The sequence below is a fragment of the Apium graveolens genome, chromosome 11, assembly GCF_009905375.1.
Source record: "Apium graveolens cultivar Ventura chromosome 11, ASM990537v1, whole genome shotgun sequence".
In the NCBI taxonomy this organism is placed as follows: Eukaryota; Viridiplantae; Streptophyta; class Magnoliopsida; order Apiales; family Apiaceae; genus Apium; species Apium graveolens.
The window spans coordinates 146523060-146533150 of NC_133657.1; the positions used below are offsets into that span (position 1 = coordinate 146523060).

At 39.1% G+C, this 10091-nt stretch overlaps 1 non-coding gene across 1 annotated transcript; it reads right to left on the minus strand.

Annotated features, from left to right (window-relative positions):
* Window positions 1–6886: 6886 nt before the first annotated feature.
* Window positions 6887–6993, minus strand: LOC141699407 (small nucleolar RNA R71). The gene has a single exon (XR_012565873.1). It is a non-coding gene; the product is annotated as a small nucleolar RNA R71 (small nucleolar RNA).
* Between the last annotated feature and the right edge of the window lie 3098 nt (window positions 6994–10091).

The window sequence follows — 10091 nt, forward strand, 5'->3', positions numbered from 1 at the left end:
ATGTTCTTTAGTGCAGGAACCAACTTCCAAACTTTATTTCTTTCAAACTGATTTAGCTCTTCTTGCATAGCAGATTTCCAGTCAGGATCAAGCAGAGCTTCCTCAATTTTCTTAGGCTCAATTTTTGAAAGAAAGCATGCATGTAGACACTCATTAGCAGTTGTATTCTAGTCCTCACTCCAATATTTGGATCACCAATAATTGCTTCTCTTGTATGACTCCTATCTCATTTTCTGGTGTGAGTTTGATGACTTGAATTTTGTGCATTTTCTTCACCATTGCCATGACTTGCAGAACTTTCTCCTCTTTCTCCCCCTGAGTTTGTGCTATCAAATTCATGTGTTTTAGATGAGCTTCCATTCTCATGATTCACTTGCTCATTTGACTCTTCATTCATTCTGTTTCTTGTGTTGACTTCAGCTTCATATTCAGAATCACTATCAATGTTGAGATTTTCAAACTTAGGGGCTTGGGCTTTATTTTCATCAAGGCATTCCAAGCCTGGACACTTGTCATCATCAAAAGTCACATAAGTGCTTTCCAAACTTGCTTCAAAGACTTTGGAGTCAAATTTTCCCACATATTCAGAGTTGCCTTTTAGAATATAGAACTTGCTTCCAAACATATGCAGATGCTTCACAGTAGGCTTCCTTTTTGATAAGATTGAGTAGGATGATTTTCCAAGATTTTTGTTGATGAGATATTTATTTTGAGTGTAGCATGTGTTAAGACGAAAACATGTGCTAAAATTACACGCAAGTATACGCGTTCGCAAGTAATATAGAATACTTTCTAGTTCATTCCCACATAGACTGGTTTAGGTTAAGTTCAATTTATGCACTTATGCAACAATGGTATGGCTATTGTTCAATGCTAAGACAAATAAAAAATTGGGTTTGATTAAATTAAGAGATTATACTAAATAGCATTAACTAAGAGAATTGAGGTTGAATTACTTAGATGAGACAAACATAGGATTCTAACTTCATTACTACTTCATTCAAAGTCATTGTTCTTAACCTTAGCATGCAATGGTGATGACAATTAATCTAGAAAATACGAAACTAGTAAACTCCAACTTTCATTGTATGAACACCCTACTACCAGATATCCACAAAAGAGATAGAAGTTGAATATACACCAATTATGTTGAGAGCCTATATGTCTATAAAATTTGACAACATAAAGATTTAATGAACAAGTTATCTATCGTGATTACATAGGAAAAGTAAGATGGTTAAAATTACCTACAAATCATGCATAATAAATACATGTACATATGCTAGCATGGCAAGTTCAAAATCACTATATTCACCGTCACTTCAATAGAGATTAACACGCTATCTTATAAGTTCGCGATGCGCATAAGACGAATAAGCACAACCAATACTAGTATATCGTACAATCACCACACACTTAGGTATCGAAACAAATTAACTATTGAAATCCATAAGTAAATCCATTAGAACCCCATGATAACGATTAGCTCATAACCGAACTCATCATCACCGTGGGTTCCGATGAAAATATGGTAAATAAATCAAGTCATTATAAACTGAATAAATAATCAAAGTACGTTAACAAGAGTATTAGGTTCAACAATAAAGAAAACAGGCATCCAAGATTATAACTTAAGCAAAGAATCACAAGTAAAAGCAAGCTCTTTTTCTCCTTCATTGAAATTGTGCTATTAGGTCTTCTTCATGTTATCTCCTTGCTCTTCGTTATAAAAAAAATGTCTTTTTGGAGTCTTTAAATACCAGCCCATCCAATTAGGAGTCCGGAAAATCAGTCTTCCAATAGAATCAGGATTCTTCAAAATCGACCTAATGCGGCTGCCCTGGGATCCCGCGTGGCCGCTCTGAGTATGGCGCGGCCGCTCCCAAGTGTAGCGTTGCCGGCTGAGCTTCTGGAAAAAATGGAAATTTTCTTCTTTTCTTGACTTCAACTGCTGGTTTCTTTTACGCAAATGATCAAGGCTCCATCCTAACACTCTTCTAGCATAAAAATAATGTAAAACCATTCCTTCTTCCGATTATGCCCTGAAATGCAAAACACTACAAAAACACATCAAATACATAAATAACTTGAGTACAAAATACCAATTCGAGCCTTTATGACGCGTTCTAAGTGGACATAATTGCCAGTTAACACACCCCTAAATTTGAATCGATGCTTGTCCTCAAGCATAACAGACTCAAAAACAAGAAATAAAACAGACTCAAAAACAAGAAATAAAAATACATGAATGCAACGATCCCCTCAGCATAACTAAACCAACCAATGAGCAATATCTCAATGAATGCAATTATTCACACAAAGTTCAATCAAATCACACAAATCAACTCACAAGCCAGAAACGTGCGTGTGTTCAATTGCTTAACAAATATACTCTTGCAACTAGATCTGTAATCATAACTCACCACTCATCAAGGAAATCACAAGGTTATAAATAGAATAAACGATAAACTCAAAATGACTAACTACACTTCAATTTTATCGGAGTTATACAAGGATTCATGTTTTTATTGATAACACATAACAAAACACAAACATGCTTATTTGATCATGCAATGAGTGAGGTCCACAAAAGACTTATGCAATAATACCCATGTAGCGAGCGTTAGGTTAACGGATCCCAGACTATAAAAGCCTTAGGTCACTAGGCACAAAGTCCCCTAAAAACTTAATAACTCGAGTATCAAATAGCCCACTCGTGATCAATTAAGCATAACTCATATTTTTTTTCTTTTTTTCTATTTTTTTCTTTCTACAATTTTGTTTCACAATTTTTGAACGAGTGTGTTTCGCTCCATCTCGCTCAACCCTAGACGACTAATATAAATATGAGCCGGCGACTAGCCATTTGACACCTAGCCACAACTAGCAATGAAATCCAATGTTTTTCTCCAATTTTTAAAATCCATGTTCATTCGTCACTAAGAGAATATCATAAATTCTAGACATAAACAAGTAATTAAACCTCGACAAACAAACAAATCATGATCATGATCTAGCACTCAAGCAACCTATAAGACTTAGTGAAATTTTTTCTTATTTCTAGCATGTAAATCAATTCGTTATGACTTAACATTCCTCTATACGATATCACTACACTTCAATCAACATCACAAATTAATCAGAAAATCAACCTAAGGGATCATGATATAATGCAAATGCAACTATATGCAACATACTATCATGATTACAAATATGCAAAATGAAAACAAAAACAAATAACTACATGACAAATATGCAAACTGTATGAACTAAACTAACATGGATATGCATCTATATGGACTCACACATAAATATTCCTTAACTACCACCCCCAAATTTAAAATTTTCACTATCCTTAGTGAAGTTAATAGTAAGGAATCAAGACATACCTACTCGGAATCCGGATGGTCATCACTCTACGCGGGTGGAGTGTCAGGAGGCGGGTACACAGAATCCTCTCCAAAAACTGGCCACTGTATGTCAACCCCCGTGGCTCTAAAAGCTGTACCCAACGCCTGGGTAAGATCTTGTACAAACCTACTATGGATGTCATACATCACATCCATCTGCCTCATCAAGCGCCTATACTGCCCCGAGGCCAAACCAACACTGTCCTCTACCCCCTGATGCTCTTGTTGTTACAATGAATCGGGCTCACCCATCTGATATCTCCATGCTGCTCTGCGTACCCGAGTCAAACCACCAACATAAGTCTGATCAGCTGGCTGGCCACCCGATAAATGATCATAGGTGTACCCCACGCCCTTCTCGTCAGCCTTCCCACCAAACCACTCCTGCATGCTCAAGATCATCAAACTGTCAATGGGGGCACTCGGTAACTAAAGTTGCTCGTGTGCGGGCCAATGAACTCCTACCGCTACACAAAGCTTGGTCACAATCGAGGCATAATAAATAGACCCCGTAGTGCTCCCACACAAAAACCTCATAATACCCTGATAAATAATGGAACCGAGATCCATATAATCTCCCTGCAAAATCCCCCATAACAACTTTGTACGATCCACAGTTACATCATACACATGAGAAGGCATGATATTCGCACAAATAAAGGCATTCCAAGCACGAGTAAACCTGTTTATGCATGAGGCAGGGAAAGTGGCATAATCATTCGATCCCCTCTTAAACTTCCAATGTATATCCAGAACAGCGTAGCCACAATCAAATCCAAGTCAAAATTATCTCCTGTATTGTTCACCCACTCCTCCTGAGTTGGCTGTCGCTCGAGTTAGTTGATAACCCTACACATAGCCTCAGGGTTGTAATGCACCTTCAACCCTCGCACCACCATATACCCATTCTTATCAACCTTCGTGTTCGCATAGAACTCGTGAACTACACTCATAGGCACAACAACGGGTGCCTCACAAAAAGAAACCCAACCAATCTCTAAAATCATCTCAAGAAGCTTACCATCCTTACCTGATGGTAGAAAACCCCTCTCCTTCGCTATTTGCTTAGTCAATAGCCTCGTGTACTCCGCTTTAGCCTCCAGATAACAAACCTAGGCCTCGTACCCCCAACACTCGAAGAATCAGTAGTGGCGGGGTTAGTGCTGCTGCTAACTTGAATGCAAGCTCTCTTGGGTGTTATTGAAATTGAAAAAGTGAGAAAAGAGAGATGTGTATAGAGAATTAGGGTTTGAGAGAATATGAAAAGTGATGGAGATGGATGTATGTAAGTGTATGTATATATAGGGAATTAGAAATTGATTTATAATAGAAGTGGGATATGATTATGGGTTAGTGGGGATAATGGGAAGTGTTTTTAGGAGTAGAATTTGGGTAAGAAGGGAGGAAAGTAAATGCTGATGAACTCTTTTTGTGTTTTGATTTTTTTGGTTTTTTCAAATTTTTGTTCGGGTCCAGGACTTCAGCGCGGCCACCCCGCCAGGTAGCGTGGGTGTGCCGTGTTTCTGCTGATATAGCGCGGCCGCCCCACTTCCCAGCACGGGCGCGCGTAGTTTCTGTAATCTCAGCGCGGTCGCCCCGCCAGGCAGCGCAGGCGTGCCGTGCTTCTGTAGAAAATACCCTGTTTTTTCAGTTATTCTGATTTTTTTTGTGTTTTCTTCTGGTTTTTTCTTCCTTCTATCTTCTACTAATATACATAAGCTTGGGTTGCCTCCCAAAAAGCGCCCCTACGCCCAAAGAGCAGATTGTCAGCGCGGTCGCGTGGGCTGCTATATATACATAACTTAAAGCCGTTTTTAATAGCAAGACGTACCAAAGCTTAAGGAGAAGGCATAAGAAGATCGTAGAGCACAATTCAACCAAGGCGAAGAGGATCTAATTTATACTTATGATTCTTTATTTTAAGTTGTAACTTTGGATGCTAGTTTTCTTATTCGTGAACCTATACTCTTATTTCGTACTTGGTTTATTATTTATTCAATATAAAGAATACGTTTATTATACCCAGCTTTCATCGGAACCCACATTGATGATGAGTCCGATTATGGGCTAATCGTTATCATGGGGTTCTATCGAATTTATTTATGGATTTACTTAGTTAATTTATTTCGATACCTTAGTGTGTGGTGATTGTATGATAACCTAGTATTGGTTGTGCTTATTTGTCTTATGAGTGTCACGAACTTATAAGATAGTGTGTTAATCTTTAATGAAGTGAAAGTGAATTTAAGGATTTAAAACTTGCCATGCTAGCATAGGTTCATGTATAATTGTTATGCATGATTCGTAGGTAATTTTAACCATCTTACTTGCCCTATGTAATCACGATAGATAACTTGTGCATTAAACCATTATGTTGTCAAATTCTATAGACATATAGGGTCTCAATATAATTGGTGTCTATTCAGCTTCTATCTCTTTTGTGGATGTCTGGCAGTATCGTATTCGTATAATAAAAGTTGGCGTTAATCAGTTTCGTGTTATCTGATTAGTGTCATCACCATTACATGCTAAGGTTAAGAACGAAAAGGCTATTGATTGAAGTATTTAATGAATTAGTATCCCATGTTTGTGTCATATAGTATTCAACTCTCTTTACTCTCTTAGTATAATCCCTTAGTTAATTTTAGTTATAAAAAACCTCAATTTATTATTCGTCTTAGCATTGGATAATAACCATACCGATGTTGCATAGATACATTGATTGAAATTAACCTAAACCAATCCCTGTGGGAACGAACTAGAATTTATTCTATATTACTTGCGATCACGTATACTTGCATGAATATTAGCGCGTGTTTCAGTCCTAACAAGTTTTTGGCGCCGCTGCCGAGGATATCGGTATTAATTTTTAGTTTATGTGTTTGTCATCATTGGTCATTAAATTCAATGACTCGGACATTGTTACTTACTAAATTCCTTGTCGTGTTTTACTCTAGCGAGTGTGTATGCATACGCGTTCTTGGTCTCGTAAGAGAACACTGGATCAAGCTGAGGAAGAAGTTGTAGTCGAGGAGAAAGTTGAAGAAGAGTTCTTAGTTGAGAAAGAAGAAGAGGTTCTTATTGCAATGGGAGAACCAGAGGCAAATCCAAAGGCTTTGATGGACTACTCTCAACCGAAGATCAATGATATTCAGTCTAACATTGTTCGACCAGCCATCTCGGCTAATACCTTTGAGATCAAGTCGAGCACGATTCAGATGATATAAAACTCAGTTCAGTTTGGGGGTTCTCCGATAGAAGACCCCAACATGCACATCAGAGATTTCATCGAGATATGCGACACTTTCAAGTTCAATGGAGTTTCTGAAGATGTTATTAAGTTGAGGCTTTTCCCATTCTCTCTGCGGGATAAAGCTAAGTGTTGGTTACATTCTCTACCACCAGGGTCTATCACCAAATGGGAGGATCTTGCTCAAAAATTCTTAACTAAATTCTTTCCTATGGCGAAGACTGCTGCAATCAGAAACACACTTACTCAATTTGCTCAGCAATCTGGAGAATCCTTATGTGAGGCTTGGGATCATTATAAGGAGATGCTTAAAAAGTGTCCTCACCATGAGATTCCTGACTGGATGATCATTAACTGTTTCTATAATGGTTTGGGTGCTACTTCTAGACCCATGATTCAGCATTAGGAGGAGCCTTGTGGGCTAAAAGCTATGATGAAGCTTATGAATTCATTGAACTGATGGCTACAAATAAATACCAGAATCCTACTCAGAGACTATGTCAGGGCAAGGTAGCAGGAATTCTGGAGTTAGATACAGCTACTGCTATAGCTTCTCAGCTTAAGGCTTTGACAATGAAGGTGGATTCTTTGGCTAATTATGGAGTTAATCAGATCACTAGTGTCTGTGAGCTTTGTGCTGGTGCCCATGAGATGGAGCAGTGTGTTATTTTTAGTGAATTAGCTCAGTTCGTGAGCAATTTTCAGAGGTCGCAGTAACCTGTGCCAGCCACTTATCATCTTAACAACCGCAATCATCCTAACTTTAGCTGGAGTAACACTCAGAATGCGGTTCAGCAGCCTTATCAGCGGCATCCATCAAAGCAATATAACCCTCCTGGTTTTCAGCAACCGCAATATGCACTAAGACAACAACTCCAGCTGCAACAGTCTAATGAAAAATCTGAATTGGAGGAGTTGAGGCTCATTTGCAAGAGTCAAGCGGTTTCTATCAAGACTTTAGAAAATCAAATTGGGCAAATTTCCAATACCTTGTTAAATCGTCAACATGGTACACTCCCTAGTGATACTGAAGTGCTAGGAAAGAGGGAAGCTAAGGAGCAGGTAAAGGCAATTACATTAAGGTCTGGGAAGGTTGCAAATCCCGAACACTCTCAAGTTTCGGATGAAGAAGCTGTGGCTGAAGAAGAAGTGCGGAAGGAAGCTGAAGTGGAACCAATGAAGACTACTTTTGAACACACTCCTCCTGAGGGTAATACAGGAGAGAAACATATCTACCCTTCACCTCCCTTTCCTAAGAGGATGCAAAAGAAAAAGCTGGATAAATAGTTTAAAAAGTTTTTGGAGGTGTTCAAGAAACTTCATATCAATATACCTTTCGCTGAAGCTCTTGAACAAATGCCTAGTTATGCAAAGTTTATGAAAGGTATTCTTTCTCGGAAAGTGAAGCTTGATGACTTAGAGATAGTTGCTCTCACGGAGGAATGCAGTACTGTGCTGCAACAGAAGTTGGCTCCGAAGCTTAAAGATCCTGGAAGCTTCACTATTCCTTGCACCATTGGAAAAGTGTCATTTGACAAATGCTTATGTGACTTCGGAGCCAGCATCAATCTGATGCCTTTGTCAATCTTCAAGAAGTTGGACTTACCAGATCCAAAGCCTACTTATATGACTTTGCAGTTGGCCGATCATTCTATTATATATCCATGAGGCATTGTTGAGGATGTTTTGTTCAAGGTGGATAAACTCATCTTTCCGGCTGATTTTGTACTTCTTGATTTCGAGGAGGATAAGAAGATTCCCATAATCTTGGAAAGACCGTTCTTGGCTACTGGCCGAACCTTGATAGATGTGCAGAAAGGTGAGCTCGCCATGCGAGTGCTGGATCAGGATGTAACTTTTAATGTGTTTAATGCCATGAAATTCCCTACAGAAAATGAGGAGTGCTTAAAGGTGGAGTTGGTCGAATCTGTGGTTACTTCAGAACTTGATCAATTGGTAAGGTCTGATGCCTTAGAAAAAGCCTTGTTGGGGAATTCTGATAGTGAAGATGATGAAGGTGATGAGTAGTTGCAATATCTGAATGCTTCTCCCTGGAAGAGGAAGATGGATATACCTTTTGAATCTCTTGGAATGGAAGAGCTGAACAAATCTCCAAAGCGCCTCAAGCCATCTATTGAGGAAGCTCCTACACTTGAGCTTAAACCATTACCTGAACACTTAAGGTATGCTTTTTAGGTGATGCATCTACTTTGCCTGTGATTATTGCATCTGACCTTTCAGGTAGTGATGAGGAAAAACTCTTAAGAATTCTGAGAGAGTTCAAATCGGCAATTGGATGGACGATAGCAGATATTAAGGGAATCATCTGTTCTTATTGCATGCATAAAATTCTGCTAGAGAAAGGTAGCAAGCCTACTTTTGAGCAACAAAGAAGGCTTAATCCAATCATGAAAGAAGTTGTGAAGAAGGAAATTCTCAAATGATTGGATGCAGGGATCATCTATCCCATTTCTGATAGTTCTTGGGTGCATCCAGTTCAGTGTGTACCGAAGAAAAGAGGTATCACCGTTGTTGCTAATGAGAAGAATGAGCTCATTCCTACTCGAACAGTCATAGGGTGGAGAGTTTGCATGGACTAAGGAAGCTGAACAAGGCCACAAGAAAAGATCACTTTCCTTCGCCTTTTATTGATCAGATACTTGACAGGTTGGCTGGGCATGAGTACTACTGTCTTCTGGATGGCTATTCGGGTTATAATCAGATTCGCATTGCTCTGGAAGATCAAGAAAAGACTACTTTCACTTGTCCATTTGGTACTTTCACCTTTAGAAGTGTTCTTTTGGTCTATATGGTGCACCTGCCATATTTCAGAGATGCATGATGACCATTTTCTCTGGCATGATTGGTCAGAATGCAGAGGTGTTTATGGACGACTTCTCTGTATTTGGAGACTCATTTGATGAGTGCTTGCAGAATCTCGGCGACGTTCTTAAAAGGTGTGTTGAGACCAACCTGGTTCTCAACTGGTAGAAATGTCACTTTATGGTGCGATAGGGAATTATTCTTGGTCACAAGGTCTCTAGTAAAGGTCTTGAGGTGGACAAAGCCAAGGTGAGGGTCATTAAAAATCTGTCTCCATCAATTTCTGTTAAGGGAGTTCGCAACTTTCTTGGTCATGCGGGTTTCTATAGGCATTTCAGCAAGGACTTCTCAAAAATCTCTAAACCTTTGTCCAATCTTCTGGAGAAGGATGTCCCGTTCAAGTTTGATGATAAGTGCCTAGCTGCATTTGAGTTCTTGAAGAAGTATTTAATCACGGCACCTGTCATAACTGCACCTGATTGGAATGAACCTTTTGAGATGATGTGTGATGCAAGTGAGTGTGCAGTTGGAGTAGTTCTTGGGCAGAGAAAGAACAACATATTTCATGTGGTCTACTATGCTAGTAAGACCCTAAATGGTGCTCAACT